This window comes from Nomascus leucogenys, chromosome 15 (assembly GCF_006542625.1).
Source record: "Nomascus leucogenys isolate Asia chromosome 15, Asia_NLE_v1, whole genome shotgun sequence".
NCBI classification, from domain to species: Eukaryota; Metazoa; Chordata; class Mammalia; order Primates; family Hylobatidae; genus Nomascus; species Nomascus leucogenys.
In genome coordinates this window covers 24,555,875-24,583,213 of record NC_044395.1, presented here as the reverse complement: position 1 = coordinate 24,583,213, position 27,339 = coordinate 24,555,875, and positions in this window count along the sequence as shown.

Here is a 27,339-nt window from a genome sequence, read left to right as displayed (position 1 = left end):
GTACAAAGATGTTCAACACAGCATTATATATAATAGTGAAAAGAACATACTAAGCATTATATATAATAGTGAAAACTTGAGAACATACTAAGCATTATATATAATAGTGAAAACTTGAGAACATACTAAGTGTTCCCCCCAAAAAAGTTAAATATATTATACAATGTATGCCATAATATAATAATGTATATAATAAACAATCTAATGTTTCTTATGCAAAAGAAAAATTGCATTAAAAATTATGTCATTACATGTAAAAATGCTTATAATGTAATGTTAAATTAAAATCAAAATACAGGCTGGGTGCAGTGGGCTGACACCTGTAATCTCAGCACTTTGGGAGGCCAAGGCGGCCAGATCACTTGAGGTCGGGAATTCAAGAATAGCCTGGCGAACATAGTGAAACCCTGTCTCTACTAAAAATACAAAAATTAGCCAGGTGTGGTGGCATGTGCCTTAATCCCAGCTACTCAAGAGGCTGAGGTGGGCCAAGCATGATGGCTCACCCATGTAATCCTAGCACTTTGGGAGACCAAGATGGGCAGATCACCTGAGGTTGGGAGTTCCAGACCAGCCTGACCAACATGGAGAAACTCCATTTCTACTAAAAATACAAAATTAGCTGGGCGTGGTGGCGCATGCCTGTAATCCCAGCTACTTGGGAGGCTGAGGCAGGAGAATCACTTGAACCCTGGAGGTGGAGGTTGCAGTGAGCCGAGATTGTGCCATTGCACCACAGCCTGGGCAACAAGAGAGAAACTCCGACTCAAAAAAAAGAGGCTGAGGTGGGAGAATGGCTTGAACCTGGGAGGCAGAGTTGCAGTGAGCTGAGATCATACCACTGCACTCCAGCCTGGGTGACAGTGACACTCCATCTCAAAAATATATATAAAATAAAAAATAAAAATAAAATAAAGATACAAAATATTACATGCAATATAATCCCAATTTCAACAAATTACTGTTTATGTGTTCATTAAAAAGTTGCCTTCTTATTAATTCAGAAGAGATATTTTTATTTTCTAGATAAAGTCTTTGTCTGATAAAAGTTTTGTCAAGATTTTCTCCTAGTTGTGGTTTGCTGTTTCATTTTCATAGCAATGTCTTTTAAAAAGCAAATATTTTTAATTTTGATGAAGTGAAATTTATTTTTTCTCTTTTATTTCATGATTTTTTGTGAACTCTTTAACAAACTAAACATCTATAAAATTTTCTTCTAAGACCAGGCAATGGTGGCTCATGCCTGTAATCTCAGCGTTTTGGAAAGCCAAGGCAGGCAGATGGCTTGAGCCCAGGAGTTCGAGACCAGCCTGGGCAACATGGAGAAATCTCATCTCTACAAAAAATACAAAAATTAGCTCGGAGTAGTGGCACTTGCCTGTAGTCCCAGCTACTCAGGAGGCTGATGTGGGAGAATCACTTCAGTCCAGGAGGTGGCAGTTGCAGTGAGCCCAGATCTCACCACTGCACTCCAGCCTGCACAACGGTGAGAACTTGTATATAAAAAATAAATAAATAAATCTTTTTTCTTCTATGTATTTCTTCTAGATCTAATAGTTTTGACTTCTACAGTGAGGTCTGCAATGCATTTCTTTTTTTTTTTTTATACAGTGTCTCTCTCTGTCACCCAGACTGGAGTGCAATGGTGTGATCTCAGCTCACTGCAAACTCTACCTCCCAGGTTCAAGTGACTCTCCTGTCTCAGCCTCCTGAGTAGCTGGGATTACAGGCACATGCCACCACGCCTGGCTAATTTTTGTATTTTTAGTAGAGATGGGGTTTCAGCATGTTGGCCAAGCTGGTCTAGAACTCCTGACCTCATGATCCACCCACCTCTGCCTCCCAAAGTGTTGGGATTACAGCTGTGAGCCACTGTGCCCAGCCAGTAATGCATTTCACGTTAATTTTTTGCATATCATGTGAATCAAGTGTTGAGAATCATGGGGGATGGATAATGACTAATTTTTCTGGCACCATTTATTAAAAAGATTTTTTCCCCCTTTGAATTGACCTGGTACATTTGTGGAAACCAGTTGAGTCTCTTTCTGGACTCTGTCTTCCATTCTGTTGCTCAAAATGTCTCATTTATGCCAATTCCCCATACCTTTGATCCTGTAGATTTATAATAATTTTGACTATAATAATTTTGAAACGAGGTAGTATATGTCTATCAACCGTTCTTTCAAATGTGTTTTGACTATTCCAGGTAATTTCCATTTTTATATGAATTTTGGAATCAGCTTTTTAATTACTACAGAAAAAAAGAATGCTACAATTTCTATTGAAATTTTATTGAATGTAAAGGTCAATTTGGGAAGAACTGACATTTTAACACTATTGAGTCCACTAATTCATCAACATGCTGCATGTCTCCATTACTATGTCTTCTTTAATTTTTCTCAGCAATGTTGTCATTTTCAAAGTTTATCTTTAAATGTTTTCTATTTTTATTTTACTGTAAATGGTATTGCTTTTAAAATTATCAAGTTTGGTTTGTTCATCACTAGTTTGTAGGAATATAATTTATTTTTGTATGTTGGCCTTGTATTCCACAACATTGCTAAACTCAATTTTTAGTCCTAGTAGCTTTTTCGGCAATTCCATAGGATATTCTATAGGTGATCATATTGTCTGCAAATAAAGACAATTTGCAATTGTCCTTAATTTTTGCAATTGCAAATAAAGAAAATTCTTTCCAATCTGTATGTCTTTTATTTCTTTTTCTCACTTTTCTGTACAGCCTAAGATATCCAGTACCATCTCAAATAGAGGTTGTAAGAATATGGATATCCTTTGGTCATTCCCAATGCCAAGGGAAAAGCATTAGGTCTTTACCATTAAATGTGAAGTTAGCTCTAGGTTTTTCACAGGTGCCTTAGTCCATTTTGTGCTACTATAACAAAATACCTGAGACTGGGTAATATGTAAAAAACAGAAATGTATTTTCTTTTTCTTTTTTGAGATGAAGTCTCGCTCTGTCACCTAGGCTGGAGTACAGCGGTGTGATGTCGGCTCACTGCAACCTCCACCTCCCAGGTTCAAGCAATTGTCCTGCCTCAGCCTCCTGGGTAGCTGGGATTACAAGCATGGGCCACCATGCCTGGCTAGTTTTTGTATTTTTAGTAGAGACAGGTTTTGCCATATTGGCCAGGCTGGTCTTGAACTCCTGACCTCAGGTGATCCATTCGCCTCGGCCTCCCAGAATGCTGGGATTACAGGCATGAGCCACCATGCCCAGCCCAGAAATGTATTTTCTTACAGTCCTGGAGGCTGGGAAGTACAAGATCAAGGTTCTGGCACCTGGTGAGGACTCTTCTCTTCTTCCAAGGTGGCATTGTGAACTTGGCATGCTCTGGTCAGGAGGAATGCTGTGTCCTCACATGACAGAAGATGGAAGGGCAAAAAGGGGTAAACTCAGATAAGCCCTTTTATAAGGGCAACCAATCCCATTGATGAGGGTGGAGTCCTCATAACTCAATCACCTCCCAAAAGCCACGCCTTCAAATACTGGTGTGTTGGGATTGAGTTTTAACATGAATTTTGGTTGAGACAAAAACATTCAAACCCTAGTAGTGCCCTTTATCAGACTGAGGCCGTTCCCTACCAGTCATATTTTGCTGAGAGTTTTTATTAATAGATATTGGATTTTTGAACATTTTAATCATTATTTGAAATTTCAGAAATTACTTTAATACAATTTTTAAATTTGCACCAAATACAGACAAAAGCAAGTCATGTTTTAATTTTGCTAGGAAATGTATTAATGGATATAATATGTCTCCAGCTACTAAAAATTAAGAATGTCCCTATTAATATTTAAAACACAAATGTTTGACTTCTTTATGACAGCTTACTAATAAAACCTTTAATGATTTGAGTTTGAGGACTATTTTCTCTTCACAACCAACAATTTAGATTTTAGTTATAATATGACAAGGCAGTTAAAATTGGAGGTGTGTTAATGAAGCAGCAATTGCTGCCATGTGCTAATGAATACAGATATTTGGTTACAAAGATATATATGTATAAGCCTTGAGTTATACATTGTAGATGATGTTTGAGTATCAGGTTACCTTTGCTCCTCTCTCTTCTTTGAATGAATGGAGACCAGGCTGCTGCATGGGCAATGTGTCTCTCCTTATTTAATATAGTGCAGCCTCACAAGCATGTATTTTAGGAGATTTGGACTAAGGTAAAGTCAGCTTTGATACAGACTAACAAAGTCAAAAGAGAACCACCAAAAATAAAATTCCCCAAACACCCCCAAATCAAAAAGCTGATAGCAAAGACTCATTGTTTATCATAGGTGCATAATGTACCATTTTATGAAAATATACAAAGATATTATTGTAACTTCTACACAGATTGTCAGGAAATCCTTTTTTAAAAAAAGAAAGAAAAGACCCACACCTAATTTACTATTACTTGGAAAAATCCATTGGTTTGTGTGATAAACACTAAAATAGACTGATTATACATCTGGCTAGCTGCCAAGCCGTTCTTCTGTGAACTCTAAGATAATGGCCCTTCATTGTTCTGTGTGTTATCGTTGCCAATTCCTGTCAGACTGGTCCTCAGCAGTTAGTGGGCTTCTGTCATTTATCAAAAGTCTGAAGCTTAAAAGTCTCTCTCTGCTTGTCTGAAACAACAACTCATTTATTTATTAAACACGCATTTGATGAAATTTCCAAGGTTCCCATGTGATAAAGTAAACTTCCACTATTTGTAAATTGAGGAAATGTGTAAAACCATATTGCCTTAGGAAAAATTATACAATCAGCTACAGTTATCTTAGGGATGTCCATCTTCTCTAGTTTAACATTGAATCCTTCTTGATTTTATTAAATAAGAATTTTCTGTAATTTGAAGGGAGTCATATTTGATAAAGTATAAGCTAACTCCAGCAGACTGTGTTAGTAATAGTGTTATAAAATTATACAACCTTAAAGACCTGATCTTATCCAAGAATACATTCTCAAAAAATTCCTGTGCTGGCTTTGTTCCTCTGGAGATAAAGATTTCGCTGTGTCTTTCAGTCTTCTTCACACTATTTAACTTCTTTTTTTTTTTTGAGATGGAGTCTCGCTTAGCTGCCTAGGCTGGAGTGCAGTGATGTGATCTTGGCTCACTGCAACAACTGTCTCCCAGGTTCTAGCAATTCTCCCATCTTAGCCTCCTAAATAGCTGAGATTACAGGCACCTGCCATCATGACCGGCTAATTTTTGTATTTTAGTAGAGACAGGGTTTCATCATGTTGGCCAGGCTGATCTTAAACTCCTGACCTCAGTTGATCCGCCCACCTCAGCCTCCCAAAGTGCTAGGATTACAGGCTTGAGCCACCGCACCCAGCCCCACTATTTAACTTCAATGCTACAGAAGCTAAAAAATTTATTTGCCAAAAATCCTTCTTGCATGTTAATTACATAGTTCTTCAGTTCTATCTTTTGAGGCACTGGGAACTATTTCATTATTTGGACTCTAAACTTTTAAACTGCATTTTTTACAACTCTCCAAATGTAGGTTAATGAAACAAAGATAACATCAACTCAGACATTGTCTCACAAACTTACGAGTGTGCTCTCTTTTGGTAGGTGCATGAGTGTCATATAGACAAGACTGCAAAGGAGACCAGTGAAAATAGGGAGACAAAGACATAAATGATGCATTTTCTTCCTAAATTCACTTTGGAAAGCTATGTTGGAAAGTAAGCATCAGAAACAGAAAAGAAAGAAGGGAAAGATAAGAAGGAGGATTGTAAAATACTTAATGGACACAGAAAATAATAAAAGAGTTTGTTAATTTTACACTTTATTTGCAAAGATTCTGTAGAAGAGATTAAGGAAAGACAACGTATAAATCTTAACTCGAAGGAGGAAAGTGTATTTAAAAAAATAGAAAGTTTTTTTTGGGGGGGATAGATTTTTTAAAATCCCTCAATCTGGGCCACTTCAGAATTCTGAAAGCAGCTGGGTGTCCCATAAGGGTATCCGGGCACTTTCTGTCAGCAAGATAGAGTGAGCTAGAGAACAAGGCTGATTGCTTGCACAGGCCTTTCCTGGCTTCCTCAAAGCTCTTAGATGTACTAGGGGTTCCCTGCACAATCAGCCCATGAGTTCATTTCTCATCTCTGGTATTGACCTCTGTTGCTCTACTCAAGGTTGTAGCCATTCTGTTCTGTGGAAAGGGTGAAGGAAGGAGGAAAGGACAAGGCAGGAAGCTAGGTAGGGATCAGGTAGAGGGTTTGATTTTAAGGTCATTTTAATGGTCTGAGCAGTTGTAGGGGTTGATTTTGAACTTAAGTCACTGCCCCTGGATGGGTACCTTGGTTAGGGCCTGCACTCCTGGTTTCCCCTTATGTTAAAGGCAGTGGAGACTACTTATTTCAGAAGCAGTGCTAAGATAAGATGACAGGATTTCCCCTGTAAGAGAAGACAAATGCTTTTCTTTAGGATAACAAACATTCCACAATTCCACAGAGGCAATCCTTTATTTGTTTCTCTTGCCCGGACAATGGGAAATCACAAAACCTCTTTCACCTTATGCCCAAGGCCACTGTGCAAGCACAAACCTCAAGGAAAAGCATAAAGATAAGGTAAGAATCTCTAGGAAGGAAGGTATTAGTGTGCCCTACTGTTCAGAACTCTGCCCCATCCTACTTCCTCACTCTTCTCCCAGCCTCAGATTCTCTGGCTCTCACCCACCTTATCTGCTTCTGGAGCATTTCCATTATTTATCCCGATGTAGGTGTAGGAAATCAGTTTTCCTTTTGTTTCATCTGGGACTTGGTTGGAATTAAAAGAGAAAAACAAACTCCAAAATAAATAAACTGAAGGAAAAGAGAGAAACTGTCAGAGCACAGAAATGGATAGGTTTATAAAACTCAGATTTTTTTTCTTTCATCCTAATCTTCCCGAGGTCTAGTGATAGCCTGGTTGGATTGGCAGTTTGTAAAGTGCACAGCTCCAATTATTTCTGGCCTCCACCCTGTCTGGGTTGACAGGGTGGAGGCTAGACTGAGCTCCTTGGATTTCTGGTCCAATGTTACTTTAAACAAATCATCTCTGGTGGAAACTCAGGAAAAATGTTTGAGTCTTCTTGGAACTCAGTTCTGTGTCTATTCTCTGGGATTAGCCTTTAGATTATCTGTCATTCCCAGGTTGGGACTCAACTGATTTTCCTTCAAATAGGAAGGAAAATCTGGGCCCAGCTTCCTTCTTCTTTCTAAATTAAAAAAAAAAAAAAAAAAAAAAAAAAAATTCCCTCTCTGCCCTGCAAGGAATCTGCCCTCAATCCCAAGGCCTTCATATTCAGCACTGGCAGTCCAGTTAGTCTTTGTGGCCTTGATACTTGGAAATACTGCTCTTGCTCTAATCCTGCGTTTACGAATTGGTTAGTCTGATGGATACTCTTTTTTTTTTTTCCTTTTCTTTTCTTTTTTTGAGGTAGGATCTCACTCTATCACCCAGGCTGCAGTGCAATGGTACTATCATGGCTTACTGCAGCCTCCGCCTCCTGAGCTGATCCTCCCACCTCAGCCTTCTGAGTAGCTGGGACTACAGGCGTGCACCCCCATTCCCAGATAATCTTTTTGTGGGATTTATTTATTTTTTTTTGAGATGTAGTCTCACTCTGTCACCCAGGCTGGAGTGCAATGGTGCGATCTCCACTCACTGCAACCTCCACTCCCCCGGGGTTCAAGCGATTCTCCTGCCTCAGCCTCCTCAGCCTCCTGAGTAGCTGGGATTACAGGCGCCCGCCATCACACCTGGCTAACTTTTGTATTTTTAGTAGAGACAGGGTTTCGCCATGTTGGCCAGGCTGGTCTCGAATTCCTGACCCCAGGTGATCTGCCCGCCTCGGCCTCCCAAATTGCTGGGATTATAGGCATGAGCCACTGTGCCCAGCCGATTTTTTCGTGTTTTATACAGACAGGGTATCGCCATGTTGCCCAGGCCAGTCTCAAATTCCTGGCCTCAAGCAATCCTCCTGCCTTGGCCTCCCAAAGTGTTGGGATTACAGGCATGAGTCACCACACCTGGCCCTAATGGATCCTCTTGAGTATCAGATTCTCTGAGACAACTCATCAGAGATCTCCCCCTTCATGGGAGTGGGCTCACTGGAGCTGACCACTTTCATTACACAATTTAAAAACACAAAAACAAACACACATATATACAGCCCTGCTTGCCGCCAAGGAAACAGGAGGGATGTTTTTACCACAATTCTTAGATTTCTCAACCCCCAGCTTCTTTTCTACAAAGGTGTAAAACCCCTGACCAAAGAATTATGGGGCCCTGGCTGGGCGCGGTGGCTCACGCCTGTAATCCCAGCACTTTGGGGGGCCGAGGCAGGCAGATCACGAGGTCAGGAGATCAAGACCATCCTGGCTAATGCGGTGAAACCCCATCTCTACTAAAAATACAAAAAATTAGCCAGGCATGGTGGTGGGAGTCTGTGGTCCCAGCTACTCAAGAGGCTGAGGCAGGAGAAAGGCGTGAACCCAGGAGGCGGAGCTTGCAGCGAACCAATATTGTGCCACTGCATTCCAGCCTGCGTGTCAGTGAAAGGGATGCCGGCAAACTCAAACCACACGAAGTACAGCCAAGAGATCTTTATTGGAGAGGCTGAGGTCAGGTCGCGCAGGAGAGAGAAAGAGAGCTGTTGGGTGGAGTAATTTATAGCCCCCAGGGCTATGTGGGCACTGATGATTGGATGGGGGCGGGCCTGAAGGGAGGAGTAGGAGGTGCCTTCTTTTGTTGGGTCTCATTTAGCGGGCCGACGTAGTGCTGGGTGAAGAAGAACCCGGAACCAGCGCCATCTTTTGGCGCCTTGCGTCACCTAACATTCCTCCCTTTTGTTTCTCTTAGAGGTGGGTGAAGGGGCGTCGTATCTCATCTGGCTACTTCTGCTGAGTGGGGGCGTTGAGGGGGAGTAAAGGGAGGACTGTTAGGGGCATCTATTAGTAGAATAAGCCCGAGTAGTGTGGCGGCGTATGTAAACACCTCTTGGGGTGTGAAGTCCGTGAAGGTTCCTTGAAGGTATAAATCCTCTAACATTGTGATCCATTTGAAGGGTAGCGATGGATTGGCTATGAGCCAGCTGTCAGCATGGAGATCGTTGAGAAACTTGTGGAATCGGTTGGCGGTTGTCATGACTGGCTTGGGTTAGCAGGTTGTGAGCCCGTCTGTGGAATCTGTCCCGTCCTCGCTGGTGGCTAAAAGTTGGTAGTTTCTGAGGAGAAGCTGGTTAAATGTTTGGTTAGATATGGAAGAGATTTGGTTTTTCATAAACTTAATGAGGCGGGGGGTAGTGCGCAGAAAGCGAGGATACCCATTAGGGGGCCTAAAAAGGGAAGGAGCCAAGCTAAGAGGGGGGTTTTGAGGGTTTCCCAAAGGGAGGGAGTAGTGCTAGCATTTATCAGTTTATGTTTTATCTGATGTAGGTTTTTAATGCTAGTTTCGATTACTTGGGACTCATTAATGTAATAACAACAGTTCTCCTGTAAGAAGATGCAAGTACCGCCTTTTTCGGCTGTGAGCAGGTCGATGGCGTGGCGGTTTTGAAGGGTGACACCAGCTAGAGATGTGATTTGTCGTTGGAGGGCGGCTAGAGACTGAGCCATTTCCTCAATGGCCATCTGCAGCTGGGTTTGGAAATCTGAAAATTGGGATACGTTGTATCCTAAAGAGGTGGCTCTTAGTCCTGTACCTGTGAGAGAGGTTGTTAGAGAGATTCCAAGCATGATAGGTAGGAAGATTGCTCTCTTTTTCCGACGGTCCTCAGGAGATTTGGGCTTAGGGTGCTCAAACTGATAGGCTTGAAGGCCTTCGGAGAAGGAGAGCAATGTGAGTTGAGTGACTAGTGTGTTGGGTATGCAGGGATAGAGGAATTAATGGATTTGCATAAGGAGCCGTTACACAAAAGAAAGAGGCCGTCTGGAGCTGGACAGTTGGGGGGGGTGACAGTTTGTTTGCATGTTACATTGTGGGGCGATAGGGGGTGGTAGCTGGTGTTGTAACAGGTAGGGATAGGGACGCTGAGGTTGGCAAGGAGGGGGACATGGGAGATTACAAAGCCAGTGGTCGGCGTGGGGAGGAGTTGCTTGTGTTTATGGAGCTAGATAGTGGAACCGCAGCAAGAGGGGGTTCGTTGATGTTTGCGCATAAGAAACAGTCGGAAGTAGGGACCTGAGAGGTGTTTAAAAGTAGTAATCTGCCTGGCCGCCCTATCTGGGAAGTGAGGAGCGCCTCTGCCTGGCCGCCCCGTCTGGGAAGTGAGGAGCGCCTCTGCCCGGCCGCCCTGTCTGGGAAGTGAGGAGCGCTTCTGCCCGGCCACCCATCGTCTGGGAAGTGAGGAGCGCCTCTGCCCGGCCACCCATCGTCTGGGAAGTGGGGAGCGCCTCTGCCCGGCCGCCCCATCTGGGAAGTGGGGAGCGCCTCTGCCCGGCCACCCATCGTCTGGGAAGTGAGGAGCGCCTCTGCCCGGCCGCCCCATCCGGGAAGAAGTGAGGAGCGCCTCTGCCCGGCCGCCCCGTCCGGGAAGAAGTGAGGAGCGCCTCTGCCCGGCCGCCCCGTCCGGGAAGAAGTGAGGAGCGCCTCTGCCTGGCCGCCCCGTCCGAGAAGAAGTGAGGAGCGCCTCTGCCCAGCCACCTCATCTGGGAAAAGAGGAGCGCCTCTGCCCGGCCGCCCTGTCCGGGAAGAAGTGAGGAGCGCCTCTGCCCGGCCACCCCGTCTGGGATGTGGGGAGCGCCTCTGCCCGACCGCCCCGTCTGGGAGGTATACCACGGAGGCCAGAAGCAATCTGGGGGCTGGACGTGGTGGCTCACGCCTGTGGTCCCGGCACTCTGGGGGGCTGAGGCGGGTTGATCACTTCGGGCTAGGAGTTCGAGACCAGTCTGGCCAACATGGCGAAACATATGAAAAATACAACAGACAAACCAACCAACCAACTCAGTGACAACAAAACAGGTCTATCCTGGAGTCATACTCTAATTTTTTCTATTTTCCTCCCTTTCTGATCCTTTATCCCACTTTCTTTTTCTTCCTCTTCCTTCTCCTTCTTCGTCAAATAGAGGATTGAGTTATTATCACTGATCCATATAAAGTCCCTCTCTCATTTATTTTGATTCCCACTCCCCATTTCTATTCCCCGTCTTCCCATGTGCAACCTTCCTAATATGTTTGATACGCATCTTTTTGTTTGTATGTATTTTTAGAAAATGTTTATTGTTTTTGTGTGCAAAAAAAATTAATTTAAAAAAAAAAAAGTAGTAATCCCTGATTGAGGAACAGAAGCCAGGAAGCCTGTATGGAGGTTGTGTCGGCCTGTGGGTGTAACTGGGATTGTAGTTCAGTCTCTCCTTGAGAAATATGTGTGTTAATTTCGGCTAGAACCTGTTGGGAGTCAGTTTTTAGGGTACGGGTGATGGTTATAGTTTGTGCTGGATAAGACCAGGCATTGCTTGGGTATATTCCCCCTGTGGCTGCCTGGCCCCAGATTGCGTTGGCTGGGTCGGTGATGTGAATTGCTCGAGATGAGGCATTGTTTTTGGTGACATATGAATGGGGTCTGTCTGTCTGTTTTTTTGGTCATCCAATTCATAACACAGCTGGTCCAGGGACACCTATAGTTTTGGGGCCATTCAGTTTTACAGGCACTGCAGGATTGTTAGTGTGGAAAGCAAATGGCAAAGTGGAACATGTGGAAATAAGGGTCCTAACTGCTATCTATCATGGTGAGTTTAGGGAGGGGAAGGTCTACTGAGGATGCGTCGAGGGAGCATCGGGTGTAACTGATGACATTGGTGTGTGACCTCCGGTTAGCGTTGTAGGTTTCTTTGAGGGTGAACAGGTAGTAGGGTTGTGAAGGGGGCCTGTTGGCAGAGGAGGGTCCTTAGAAGAAGACGTAAGAGGTGGAGAGCCAGAAGAGCGGGCTTGGAGCAGGCATGAGGGCAGCAGCTTACGCCTCAGGAATAGTAGGAAGGGAGGACGTTTTAGAAATGCGAACTTTGAGAGGGTTGTGGGGTACGGACGTGCAAGTGTATTTGGTAGGAGCAGGTGGATTCTTTGTTTGATCCAGTTGGGTGGCCGGCTTCAACCTAGAAATGTGAAGCCAGGGAGTTAGTTGTCCTGGAGATTCTTGGAGTCTGGCAGCGGTGGGTGTGCAAAGGACGATTTGGAGGGGACCTCTCCATTTGGGGGTTAAAGACACCGACTGTGCATGGCCGGGTGGTGAATAATATACCTACTCACCTAGCATGAGTAGAAAGCTGGTTTGTGCATTCTTGGTATTGGGCAAGAGGCACTCCTGTTTTTTCCATAGCTCACAGCGGATAAAGGACAGGAGAGGGTAACTTAGGTGTTGTGGGATATGGGGGAGGAGGGAAGAATGCCAGGTGGGAACACAGGGCGGCCATACATGATTTCAAAAGGGGATGTATGGGTGGGCTTTTTTGGGAGGACCCAGAGCTTAAAAAGGGCTGTAGGAAGTAATTTTATCCAATCTAGCTGTAACTCTAGGGAGAGTTTAGTGAGGGTTTCCTTGAGTGTGCAGTTTGTGCATTCAACTTTTCTGGAGGATTGGGGGTGATAGGGGATGTGGAAGTGCCATGGGATGTTGAGAGCGGCTGCTATGTTTTGTGAGATATGGGATGTGAACTCAGGGCCATTGTCAGTTTGCAGGGATGTGGGGATTCCGAATCGCGGAATTATCTCGGACAAGAGGATTGAGGCGACTGTGTACTCCTAGATAGGTGACTTGAATGAGGGAGAGCTGGACCTTTTGGGGGAATACTCGGTAGCCTCGGTCAGCGAGGAAGTTGAGAAGAGAGGTGGTGTCAGTTTGTGAGACAGTTAGAGAGGGATTGCATAGGAGGACGTTATTAACATATTGTAGGATGATGGACTGGGGAAAGTGTAATTTTTGTAGGTCTGAGGCAAGAGTTTGACCAAAGATATGGGGGCTATCTCTGAACCCTTGGGGAAGCACTGTCCCTGTGAGCTGTTGTGACTGTTTAGTGTCTGGGTCAGTCCAAATGAAGGTGAACAGGTCTTGTGACTGAGGGGAGAGGGGAATGGTGAAAAAGGCATCTTTAAGATCTATGACTGAGAAATGTGTGGCACTAGGAGGAATAGACGATAAGAGAGTATAGGTGTTGGGGACTGTGGGATGAATGGGCTTGACAGCCTCGTTAATGAGTCTGAGGTCTTGGATGAGGTGGAATGTACCATTGGGTTTTTTTACTGCTAGAATAGGGGTGTTAAATGGAGAATGGGTTGGCCTGAGGAACCCTTTTCTTAAGAGGTCTAAAATAATTGGTTGTAATCCTTTCAGGCTGGAGACGGGGAGAGGATATTGGGATTGGCTGGGGAAGTGGTGTGGGTTTTCAAGGAATAGTTGTATGGGAGGACAGAGTGCTAATGAGGGGGTGGTGGTGTCCCATACTATGGGGTTGATGCTGGCTGGGAGCAAAGGCAGAGTAGGAGCAGGAGTTTGATCTATGGAACTCGCCACTAAGGCAATGAGTGAGGTGGATTGCGGGAGGGTGATTGGGTTGAAGGTGATGGAGGTTTTAAATTTAGAGAGAATGTCTCTTCCTAACAAAGGTAGTGGACATTGTGGAATCAATGGGAAAAGATGTGGCCGGAGAAAGTGCAAGAGAGGGGAGGAGTGGCTCTTGGACGTATGGTTTGGCCTCCGACCCTGACTATGGGAGATCCAAAAAGGGAAGTGGCACCCCAAAATTCTCTTAAAACCGAGAAAGTAGCTCTGGTGTCTAGGAGAAAGGTGATGGGACGTCTATCCACAGTTAAAGAGACCCTGGGCTCCTGTGTGGTGATGATTTGTGTCAGGAAGGAAGTCCCAAGGCCCCGTCAGTCTTGAATGGCCAATCCTAGAAGATCAGGAGTTGGGATGGTGGCTGGCCCGGCCCCTCTTCGGGAGCTGGGGCAGTCTACACCCCAGTGGCCAGATTGGTGGCATTTAGGACATGGCCAGTTGGGGGGCCTGGGATTTGGGCACTCTCGGACCCAGTGCCCTTCCTTTCCGCATTTGAATCAGGGCCCTGGGGGCTGACGTTGGGACGGATGGGCAGACGAAAACTTATGGTCGTGTGATCGAGGGGAGGCTTGAAGGGCTTGTGCCAGTAACTGGTACTTTTGCCTCTTTGCCTTCTCATCTCGATTGTGATACACCTTAAATGCCGTCGCTAAGATCTTTGTTTGAGGGGTGAGGGGGGCCTTGTCCAGTTTTTTTTAGTTTACCTTTGATATCAGGAAAACTCTGAGCAAAAAAATGGGACATGAGGAGTTGCCTACCGTCTGGGGTTTTGGGATCTATGTTGGTGTATTGTTGGAGTGCCTGTGTAAGGCGATCTAGAAAAGCAGACGGGTTTTAAGTTTTTCAAAGGTAACTGCCTTTTGAGCTGCCCTCAGTAGACCGGCTATGATGCAAGTAGTGAAATGGTCTCGGGCTGATACTCCATTTTGGGTGTTATAATCCTAATTGGGCTCATGCTCAGGTACTGCCTGCACTCCCAGCGGTAGGGCTGGGGTTGTTTGAGGAACCTCATCTGCATAAGTTCGAGCTTGTTCCCAGACTCGCCTACACTCCTCAGGGAGGAGGGTGTTAGAGAGAATCATAAGAATTGGAAGTGTAGGAGACTAGGCGTTTTTCTATTTGTTGTAAGTCAGCCATAGAAAAAGGGACGTGGACTCGGACAATACCTTCAGCTCCCCCCACCTCTCTAAGGGGGGTAAGGGAGGGGAGTGTGACTTTGAGCAAGTAGTTGGGGGCGGCTGAAGGCCAGGGCTGACGGGATAGGCGGTTGAGGGTGTGGAGGTGGGGGGGCAGTGGGAGGCTGGGCGACTTCCGGTTGTGTGGCAGCCGGAGGGCGCGGTGGAGGGTGGTGGTATGGGGGAGGTTCGTCAGCTGGGTCAAAGTCAGGGGCAGAGGGAGAGGTTGGTAGTTTAAGAGTGGCAAGGAGCTGCTGTGGTTTGCAAGGGAGACAAAGGTTAGGTCTATCCCGTAGAAGAAAGAAGCCGTGGATATATGGGATCTCTACCCATTTTCCTGTTCACTCGCAATAATTGTAGAGATCCTGGAGAATGTTAGGATCAAGAGATCCATAAGTGGGCCATTTGCTTTGGTTGTCTAGGGGATATGTGGGCCAGTTTTGAGTGCAAAATTTGACTAAGCATTTAAGTTTAATATCGGCAGCGAGGCCTAGGGCAGATAAATTGTTTAAGAGGCAGGCTAAAGGGGAGTTGGCCAGCAGGGATTCAGAGCCTCCTATGGTGAGAGAGGAAGGGGTATATGTATACGGCGGCTGGCTGAACAGGGCGTCCCCTATTAGCCAATGGCCGTGTTGCGAGTCACAACCTTCTAGCCGGTCATCACCGAAATGAAAGAACTGATGGGCCTCTGTAAGGCTGAGGGCCGTGGGTTACCTGGTATCAGGATTTTTTGAACGAGAGGAGGGAAGAAACCCAGGCCGGACGAGTGAGGAGGGAAAGGAGAAAACTCAGTTCCCTGCAGGCCAAGTTCGCTCTCAGCTATTTGGGGTCTACCGTGGCCTTAGGGGCTTGAGGCGAGGCGCTTCGTGGGGTCTTTTGCCTGCCTAGAGAGCTAGACCCCGGAGGGGAAGACTTACTGAGATGAGGCCGGTGTTGGGCGAACAGGAGAATGGGTGAAGGCCGGTTGGGGGTTTGGGTTGAGTCTAAGAAGAGATCAGGATCCCACTAAAAGTGGGGAGTCCCGATCTGAGTCACGACACCAAATGAAAGGGATGCCGGCAAACTCAAACCACACTGAGTACGGCCAAGAGATCTTTATTGGAGAGGTTGAGGTCAGATCACACAGGAGAGAGAGAGAGAGAGAGAGGGCTGTTGGGTGGAGTAATTTATAGCCTACAGGGCTATGTGGGCACTGATGATTGGATGGGGGGCGGGCCTGAAGGGAGGAGTAGGAGGTGCCTTCTTTTATTGGGTCTCATTTGGCGGGCTGACGTAGTGCTGGGTGAAGAAGAACCCAGAAACAGCGCCATCTTTTGGCGCCTTGCGTCACCTAACAGTCAGAGGGTGAGTCAGTCTCAAAAAAAAAAAAAAAAAGAAGAATTATGGGGCCCTGGCTATAGTTTTCACATTAAACAGCTGAGCTTCGAGGGGCAGGTCAAGTACATAGGCTCCAGGGTAGATCATTGGATTTGAATCCTAGCTTTGCTGGTTATTAGCTGATTTACTATTGGCAAATTACTTATTAAGTCCTTGCCTTAGTTTTCCCATCTGGAATATGGAGGGAAATAGTAGTGACTACTTTTATGGCTATTGTAGCAATTTAATTAATACATATAAAGAACATAGAACAGGACCTGGTACATTGTAAGTACTCTGTAAATGTCAGCCACCATCATTATCACGGTACAGGTCTCTTGGACGTTAGATTTTAAATAGTAATGGTTGGTGTACTGGTGTTAGCAGTAGGATTGAAACTAAAATTTAGAGATTAGTTAAGGGTAACTGCAATGTTCCCTACAATAATAGTTGAGTTAAAACAATGAACAAGATGGACTATGAAACAGTTCATTGAAATGTTAAACAACATTGTTTCTGTTGCAGGGTTCAGGAACCATCTAAGAGGTCTGCAGCCTTTTGTATTTGTGCCAGTGTTCATCTTTTCTGGAAAGTATCCACCAAAGTCATTTCTTTTTATGACTACCTCTTCTTGTTTCTTGATTTTCTTGTCCAACTCTCCAAGCTCACTATGTATCTAGATTCTATCTAACGTGGATTTTAGGGTGAAAACATTCAACCTTTTGCCATTAAGTCTCATGTTAGCTGTATGTATTTTATAAAATGCCATTCATCAATTTAAGTTCCCTTCTAGTCCTAGTTTGTTGGGAGTTTCTATCATGAAAGGGTGTTGAATTTACTTGATTGTTTTTTCTATTGAAATAATCCCATAGACTTTTGAAACAAAATTTTTGTAAGACAAGGTCTTGCTATGTTGCCCAGGCTGGTCTCAAACTCCTGGTCTCAAGTGATACTCCCACCTTAGCCTCCCACTCTGCTGGGATTGCAGGCATGAGCCACTGTGCCTGACCATCGTTTCAATTTCTACTGGGTGTACAGTGTGTCCTCTTTCTCATTCCTGACTTAGGTAATTTGTGTATTCTCTTTTATTCTTGGTCAGTCTAGCTGAAGATTTATCGATTTTGTTGCTCTTTTCAAAGAAACTACTCTTCATTTTATTAATTTTTTTCTGTTGTTTCCCTGTTTTCTATTTCGTATGTTTCTGCTCTAATCTGTTTTTGCCTTCCTTCTATATACTATGGGTTTGCTTTTCTTCTCTTTTCTTTTTCTAGCTTCTTAAGATGAAAACTTACATTGTTGATTTTGGATTTTTCTTCCTTTTTAATAGAAGCATACAAAGCTATAAATTTTCCTCTAAGCCTACCTTAGCTACATCCCATAAATTTTGACATGTTGTCTATTCATTTTTACTCAGTTTAATATATTTTAAATTTTTCCTTGTGATTTATCCTTTGACAAGATTATTTAGAAGTGTGTTGCTTAATTCCCTAAACTTCTATCTGTTATTGATTTATAATTTGATTCCATCGTGGTTAGAGAACATAGGATGTATGATTTCAATAATTTTCAATTTATCAGGACTTGCTGTATATACTAGTATATGATCTCTACTATAAAAAATGTTCCATGTGTGCTTTAAGCTAGCTCTGGTAGAGAGTGAGATTCAGCTTACATCCTCATCTCCCTTCACACACCAAAATAAATATTTGATACATAAGAAATGAAATTTTACAAAGTACAGAAAAAGATAAGAGAGATTTGAAGTAAATAAGATAGACTGAACATATACATTTTCTTTTTTTTTTCTTAAATCCTATCTCAAAAACTAACCTAAGCACCTCCAAGGAGAAGGTAAAACAAGAAAATAAAATTATTTTTGCCCATGAGTTCCAGAAAGACTTAGGCATGTAGTCCCCAGTAACCTTTGAAAATAGGGGCATAAGATTGGGCTGAAAATAGAAGGGTTGGTTGAAAGGAGCAGTTAGTCCACTCAGACCTCCTCTTCTGTCCTATGACCTGTCCCTCACTTCTATAGAAAACTGGAGCAAAGTTTACTCTCTGGAGAAGTTGAACCAGAGAGGCTTTGAACTCTGGAAGACTAAACACAGTGGGGGTTAGTCATCACCATACTGAAAAGTGGGAGTGTCAAATTAAACTTTTTTTTTTTTTTTTTTGAGATGGAGTTTCACTCTTGTTGCCCAGGCTGGAGTGCAATGGCATGATCTCGGATCACCACAACCTCTGCCTCCCGGGTTCAAGCGATTCTCCTGCCTCAGCCCCCTGAGTAGCTGGGATTACAGGCATGTGCCACCATGCCTGGCTAATTTTTCATATTTTTAGTAGAGATGGGGTTTCTCCATGTTGGTCAGGCTGGTCTCGAACTCCCAAACTCAGATGATCCGCCTGCCTTGGCCTCGCAAAGTGCTGGGATTACAGGCATGAGCCACTGTGCCTGGCCTTAAAGTCTTAATAATAAATAATGGGATCTCCCAGAGGTCTTACAGGCAGGCTTATATTATAGACCTCCAAAGTTTGGAGGATGTCTTGCTTGTGAAACTGACCAGCCCAAAACAAAGGCCCTTTATATGCTGATATATAGAGGAGGTTGCCCAAAGAAACAGCTGCATCTCTGCTCAAGTGATTTATTGTGAGGCCCCTTCATTCAAAACCCCCTCTGCACATAGGACTTTCTGTCAGCTATTTCTTTCCTTTAGGAATTATTCTTCAGTAAGTCTTAACAATTTATTGCAAAATATTATTTATTTTAGTGATGACTTAAAGCCTGGGCTCTGGGGCATTGCTCAGCCTTTCTCATCCATTGAAAGGGTTAGTGAAGGAACATCATTTATTAAGACTGGGTCTGTGATCAGCCCAATGTTGGCAGATCCACACCTCCACCTTTGCACAGGCTGATACAAATTTTGTTAGCTGAAAAGAGCCAATGCTTCAGAAGAATCTAATAGCTAATTTGACTTTGCATTATAGATCATGCTCTTCTTATCAACTCTAAGGTGCCTCACTTGTAATCTAAGAATTTTCAAGATATAATTTAGTTTTCAAAATAAGTAATCCATTCCTCATGCAGAAATATAATCAACTGGTGCAAAAAAGTATCCTCAAACTTGAGCAGCCTCATCTTCTTCTTGGAAGAAAGAAACAGAAGTTATCCTGCGCTTCCATTATTCAGGGAAAAAAACAGACAAAAGACAATGAAGGTTGAGGAGATGACAGTGGAGGATGATGGTGGGCCAGCACTGGTGGGGGCTGTGGCTGCTACTAAGGAGATGGAGGTGGAGAAGATGACATTCGAGACAATGACTAAGGAGATGACGGCAGATGTGATCACAATAGACCCGATGGCTGCTAAGGCAGAGGTAGCAGAGACAACCTATATGATAGGTGGTATAACATGGTGTCTCCTCTGTGGTGAATCTGAAACGGGAAAAGTTCCCTCACTTCCCTCGAAGAGCAAGCTATGGGAGTGTGGCTCACTTCTTCCGTGCCACGTTCCTCAAACTTCTAGGGGGAGCATGCAGACGGGCAGGTCGTGGGGATTGCATCCCACGGCAGCAGCGTCTAGGGTTGAATATTTACAGCTCCTGAAGCCCCAGTGGGCGTTATGTCACAGTGCGCTCTTCCAGTTTAGCCATCCTCAGGCTGCTTGTGTTACTTAGCTCAGTTAGACCCCGTCTTATCGCAAGGACAGAGGGCTTTCTGTATCCCAGGATTCTTGCCTTAGTGTACCGGAAAAATCGGATGACACGTGGGCTTGGGGGACGGGTGCAAGGTTTTGTATTGAGTGATGGTAGCTCTCAGTGAGGTGGTTGGGGAGGCCAGAAGGGGGATAGAGTGGGAAGGTACTTTTCCCCTGGAGTCGGCCACTCGGAGTCTGGGCTCTCCTCCCACCAACCTGGCCAAACTCCGCATGGTTCTGCCACTCAGTGGCCTGCCGGCGTCTGCTAGTACTTGTTGATGTGCTGTTCCGCAGGTGTGTTCCTCTTGACGTCCAGCCGCTTGTGTCTCTGCCCACTAGGGTCTCGGGGTTTTTATAGGCACAGGATGGGGATGTGGCCCAAATCCAACATTTGGGCACTGAAAACAGAAATGCCTGTCCTCACCTAGGTCCGTGGGCACAGGCCCAGGGGTGGAGCCCTAGCCAAGGACCTGCCCTTCTCCACCCAGAACTTCCCTGACCCCCTCCCATTTCGAATCCAGTGGCGACAGCAGGTGAGGTGGCTGCAGCCCAAGAAAACAGGCCTTATTATTTATGGGGAGGCAGCAGCTGCTGGTGAGGAGGAGATGACAAAGTTGATGTGGCCATAATAACTAGAGGTGGGAGGTAAATGAGTTTTCTGCAATAATCAATGAGATCGTCCTTCATATCCCAAGGGGACCATAGTGGCAAGTAGAAAGAAAAGCCACTGCAATCTATAGAATTAGCCATTCATCATGATTCTGAATTGTGGACGGAGAGCGCTACACACACTTCCAGAGAGTCTCGTTAATCCAAGGTGTTTATAGGTCAGCAGCCCCTTCCATGGCCTAGGGAAGCTAGAAAATAGAAAGAAACCAGTAACTGGTTGCTAGAAACAAGAACCACAGACCTATATGTCATTGCAACATCAGAGCTCCAGCCTTTGGGTTCCCTTTCTTGGTTATGCAAGAAGACAGTTCCCATCTTGAATTCCCATGGGTGTAACTAGAATTGCTGTCCACTTGGGGGTGGGCATATAGAGATAAGGAGAGAGACTGTTGGTCAGGAGTGAGGACTCTGTGACAGAGCCGATCAGCTCGGAAGGGGCTGGTAACCTCCATGTTCTCTGATGCTTTGATACTGTTTTCTCTGTGTCACTGACCAGCTCCTCATTGAGAACAATAGCAAATAGAAAATGAAATCTCGTGTTTGAGAACAATCACACATAAGAAATGAAAATAGATACGAAATAAAAGTGTCTATTCAATCACACACAAACAAAGGTATTTTGCCTGGATATTCATGAAACTGAAAAGTAGATTCTTTTATTTAGAATTTAGAACAGAATGACTTTGCTCTTACTACATAAATAAATGTTTAAACTACACCTAACTGGCTGGGTGCAGTGGCTCACGCCTGTAATCCCAGCACTTTGGGAGGTCAAGGCAGGTGAATCACTTGAGGTCAGGAGTTGGAGACCAGCCTGGCCAACATGGTGAAAACCCATCTCTACTAAAAAATATATAAAAATTAGCTGGGCGTGGTGGCGGGTGCCTGTAATCCCAGTTACTCCTGAGGCTGAGGCAGGAGAATCGCTTGAACCCAGGAGGCAGATATTGCAGTGAGCTGAGATCATGCCACTGCACTCCAGCCTGAGTGACAGAGTGAGACTTCGTCTCAAAAAAAAAATACTAATAATAAAAGAAAATAAAATAATAATAAACTACACATTAACACAATCCAAAAAAGTGATACTTTACCACACACCCAATAGGATGGCTACTATAAAAAAAAAAGTGTTGACAAAGATGTGGAGGAATTGGAACTATTTTTTTTTTTTTTTTTTTTGAGACAGAGTCTCACACGGTCACCCAGGCTAGAGTGCAATGGTACGATCTCAGCTCACTGCAACCTCCACCTCCCGAGTTCAAGAGATTCTCCTGCCTCAGCCTCCCGAGTAGCTGAAATTACAGGCACACAATATCCAGCTAATTTTTGTATTTTCAGTAGAGACGAGGTTTCTTTATGTTAGCCAGGCTGGTCTCAAACTCCTGACCTTGTGATCCACTCGCCTTGGCCTCCCAAAGTGAGCCACCACACCCAGCCCAGGAATTAGAACTCTTGTGCACTGTTGGTGGGAATGTAAAGTAACAGCTGGTATGAGAAATAGTATGGTGATTGCTGGTGGGAATATAAAGTAGCAGCTGGTATGAGAAATAGTATGGTGATTTTTCAAAATTAAAAGTAGAATTACTACATAATCCAGCAATTTCATTCCTAGGTAAATACTCAAAAGAATTGAAAACATAGTTTTGAAGAGGCATTTGTACACCAAAATTCATAGCAGCATTATTCATACTAGCTGAAAAGTGTAAGAAACCCATGTCCGCCAGTGAATGAATGGATAAACGAAATGCGATATATACATACAATGGAATATTATTCACCTTTAGAAAAGAAAATTCCATTATATGCTACAATATAGATGAAACTTGAGGGCATTATGATAAGTGAAATAAGCCAGAAACAAAATGACCAATATTATATGATTCCACTTATATGATATATTCAGAGTAGTCAAATTCATGGAGACAGAAAGGAGAGTGGTGGTTGCCAGAGGCTGGGGAGAGGGGAAATGAGAAGTTATTGTTTAACAGGCATACAGATTCAGTTTGGCAAGATGAAAAAGTTCTGCAAATTGGTTTCACAACAATGCAAATATACTTAACACTACGGGATGGTACACTTAAAATGGTTAAGATGAAAAAATTTGTATTTTAAATATCTATATATATTTACCATGATTAAAAATAAAAATAAAAATAAAAAATGACCCCAGCCTGGCACGGTGGCTCACGCCTGTAATCCCAGCACTTTGGGAGGCCAAGGTGGGTGGATCACGAGGTCAGGAGATCCAGACCATCCTGGCTAACAGGGTGAAACCCCGTCTCTACTAAAAATACAAAAAATTAGCCAGGCGTGGTGGTGGGCGCCTGTAGTCCCAGCTGCTCGGGAGGCTGAGGCAGGAGAATGGTGTGAACCCGGGAGGTGGAGCTTGCAGTGAGCTGAGATTGCACCACTGCACTCCAGCCTGGGCAACAGAGCAAGACTCCGTCTCAAAAAAAAAAAAAAAAAAGACCCCATGAGCAATTTATCAAACATGAGACAGGGTGTGTGTTTATGAGTGTATTTGTGGTCACACTGATGTTTCATACTGTGGCTATCAAGTTGATTATGTGAGTAATTTCTCACACCTGCACAGGAAGTTGACCCCTCCCCTCACTTCCCCTCCCCTCCCCTTCCCTCCCTTCTGTTAGAGTCGGGTCTTTGTTCTTAGAGCTCCCAAGATGGTGGTGGCCCACTCCCAAGGTGGCAGCAAGACTTTTGTTCTCTGACCTGGGGTTCTTGGCCTCATGGATTCCAAGGAATGGAACCTTGGGCCATGCGGTGAGTGTTATGGTTCTATTAGAAGCCGTGGGTCACGGAAGAGAACTGTGGAACCCAGTGACTAGTGTTCAGCTTGATTAGGACGAACCTGGGCACTTAGCTGTGCAGGAGCAATAGTGAGCCTCTAGCCCGATCGGGAGCGGCAGTGGGCACCTCGCTGGATCAGAAGTGCAGCGGACACCTTGCCTGATCCAGAGGGGTGGAAGTCAGTGGCAGGTCTGTGATAGTGGCATTCAGCAGTGGTGGACGGCAAGCAAAAGCTCAGCTCGACCCAGAACAAACACATACCAGAAGAGTGTGCAGTTGCAAGATTTAATAGAGTGAAAACAGAGCTCCCATACAATGGAAAGGGACCCAAAGGGGTTTGCCACTCCCTGCTCGAATGCCTGGGTTTATGTCCTGATCATTGTCCCTCCCTTTGTGCTCTCAGGCGATATATGATTTGACTACTTCTTTACCTCCTGCTTTTAGCCTAATTTGTATTTTAGTGAGCCCTCTTTACTACCTGATTGGTTGGGTGTGAGCTGAGTTACAAGCCCCGTGTTTAAAGGTGGGTGCAGTCACCTTCCCCAGCTAGGCTTAGGAATCCTTAGCCTAGGAAATACAGCTAGTCCTGTCCCTCCCTCCCTCTCTTTCTTTCCTTCCTTCCTTCCTTCCTTCCTTCCTTCCTTCCTTCTTTCCTTCCTTCCTTCCTTCTTCCTTCCTTCTCTCCTTCCCTTTCTTCCTTTCTCTCTCTCTCTCTCTTTTTTTTTTGAGACAACGTCTTGCTCTGTCATACAGGCTGGACTGCAGTGCCCTGATCGTGGCTAACTGCAACCCCAATCTCCCAGGCTCAAGCAATCCTCCCACCTAAGTCTCCCTAGTAGCTGGGAAAACAGGCAAATACTACCATTCCCAGCTAATTTTTTTGTAGAGACAAGGTTTTACCATGTGCCCAGGCTCAGGTCTTGAACTCTTGAGCTCAAGTGATCCACTTGCTTCTGCCTTCCAAAGTGCTGGGATTACAGGTGTGAGCCACAACACCCAGCCCAGGCTTTTCCATACATCCTCTGAAATCTAGGTGAAGGCTGCCAAGTGTTCCTCACTCTGGCATTCTGTGCATCTATAGAATGACATCACATGGAAGCCACCAAGGCTTACAGCTTACATTCTCTGAAGTGGCAGCCTGAGCTGTACCTGGGCCCCTTTGAGCCAAGGCTGTAATTAGATTGACTGGGATGTGGGAAGGAGTGTCCTGAGGCTGCACAAGGCAGTGGGGCCCTGAACCTGACCCATAAAATCATTCAGTCCTCCTAGGCCTCAGAGCTTATGATGGGAGCGGCTGCTGCAGAGATCTGTGAAATGCCTTTGAGGCATTTTCTCAATTGTGTTAGATATTAGCACCTGGCTCTCTTTTAATTATGCAAACATGTCTAGCAAGTGGTCACTCTCCACAGCCTGCTTAAATTTCTCTCCTGAAAAAGCTTTTTCTTTCTCTGCCACATGGCCAGGCTGCAAATTTTCTAAACCTTTATGCTCTGATCCCTGTTTAAATATAATTTCCAGCTTTAAGTCATTTATTTGTTCCCACATCTGAATATAGACTGTTAGAAGCAGCCATAACACCTCTTGAACACTTTGCTGCTTAGAAATTTCTTCTGTCGGTTGGGAGTGGTAGTTCATGCCTGTAATCCCAGCACTTTGGGAGGCCAAGGTGGGAGGGTCACCTGAAGTAAGGGATTCAAGGCCAGCTTGACCAACAGGGAGAAACCTCATCTCTACTAAAAATACAAAAATTAGCCAGGTGTGATGGCACATGCCTGTAATCCCAACTACTCAGGAGGCTGAGGCAGGAGAATCACTTGAACCCTGGAGGCAGATGTTGCAGTGAGCTGAGATCATGCCATGCACTCCAGCCTGGGCAACAAGAGTGAGACTCTGTCTCAAAAAAAAAAAAAAAAGAAATTTCTTGCCAGATACCCTAAATCATCACTATGAAGTTCAGACTTCCACAGATTCCCAGGGCATGAAAAGAGTGTAGCCAAGCTCTTTGCTAAGGCATAACATGCCTGATTTTTGCTCTAGTTTCCAGTAAGTTCTTCATTCCCTCTGAGACCTCCTCAGCCTGGACTTTACTGTCCATGTCACTATCAGCATTTTGGTCACAACCATTTAACCAGTCTCTAAGAAATTCTAAACTTTCTCTCATCTCCCTGTCTTCTTCTGAGCCCTCTGAACTCTCCTAATCTCTGCTTGTTACCCAGCTCCAAAGTTTCTCCACATTTTTGGGTATCTTTATAGCAATACTCCACTCCTGGTACCAATTTTCTGTGTTAGGCCATCCTTGTACTCCTATAAAGAAATAACTGAGACTGAGTAATTTTTAAGTAAAGAGATTTATTTGGCTCATGGTTCTGCAGGCTTTACCAGAAATAGAGCAGCATCTGCTTCTGGGGAGGCCTCAGGAAGCTTATAATCATGGCAGAAGGCAAAGGGGGAGCAGGAACATCACATGCTGAAAGCAGGAGCAAGACAGAGAGAGAGGTGTGGGGGAGGTGCAGAGGTGCCACACATTTCTAAATGACCAGATCTCATGAGAACGCACTATCACAAAGATAGGACCAAACCATGAGGAACCCACCCCTATGATCCAAACACCTTCCACGAGGCCTCACCTCCAGCTTTTTCATTACAATTCAAAATGAGATTTGGGTGGAGACAAATATCCAAATGATATCACCCTCTTAGTAGTTAAATACCTTATATTAATAATTTATTCTTTTAAATTTCCCTCATTCAGATTACTGGTGTGGTTACTGTCTCCTGACTGGACCTTGACTGCTATAGAATTGGTACCTGAAAGTGTCACAGAAGACAGATTCTAAAAGGTGAGTTTTGGGATTGGGTGAAACGTTGAGATTTTTGCCGATGGGAATTAGATGCTAGTAACCCATGCATGCAGCAACATTACAATTAAGCTATCACCTCTGGTTAATTACAATTAAATGCTAATTAGGTAACTGTTGTGGGAGCTTATACAGCTGCTGCACTTGACCATTGTAGATTCTTCCAAGTGTGTTGGAGCACTTAGAGAAAGAAAAAATGACAAGCTCAAGTCCTTTAACTCTTAGATAAAATGATGGTCTTAGAATCATACAGCTTCTATGGCAGCAGTAAAGTATCTCATTTCTTGTAGTGATAGGGCTAATGCTGAAAATCAAACATAAAACTTACGTTGCAGAATTACAGCATTAGTTGAATTCACAGCTCTACCAAATATCTCATGTGAGAGTTAGGGTATTCATTGGGAAATAATGGCTTCTTGAAACTTGAGATGAGAACATCTGATTGGATTCAGATTAGCCTGAGAATCTCTGACTCCTGAGACACTCTAAGCCTCCCTTACCAGTAGAAGTACCTTTCCTCCTTATGTTGAGATGTCTAGCTTTCCTGTGATAATCTCAGTGGGTCATGCATTGAAAAAGGATGTCCTGAACAGACACTTCTCAAAAGAAGACATTTATGCAGCCAGAAAACACATGAAGAAATGCTCATCATCACTGGCCATCAGAGAAATGCAAATCAAAACCACAGTGAGATACCATCTCACACCAGTTAGAATGGCCATCATTAAAAAATCAGGAAACAACAGGTGCTGGAGAGGATGTGGAGAAATAGGAACACTTTTATACTGTTGGTGGGACTGTAAACTAGTTCAACCATTGTGGAAGTCAGTGTGGCGATTCCTCAGGGATCTCGAACTAGAAATACCATTTGACCCAGCCATCCCATTACTGGGTATATACCCAAAGGACTATAAATCATGCTGCTATAAAGACACATGCACACGTATGTTTATTGCGGCACTATTCACAATAGCAAAGAGTTGGAACCAACCCAAATGTCCAACAACAATAGACTGGATTAAGAAAATGTGGCACATATACACCATGGAATACTATGCAGCCATAAAAAATGATGAGTTCGTGTCCTTTGTAGGGACATGGATGAAACTGGAAAACATCATTCTCAGTAAACTATCGCAAGGACAAAAAACCAAACACCGCATGTTCTCTCTCATAGGTGGGAATTGAACAATGAGAACTCATGGACACAGGAAGGGGAACATC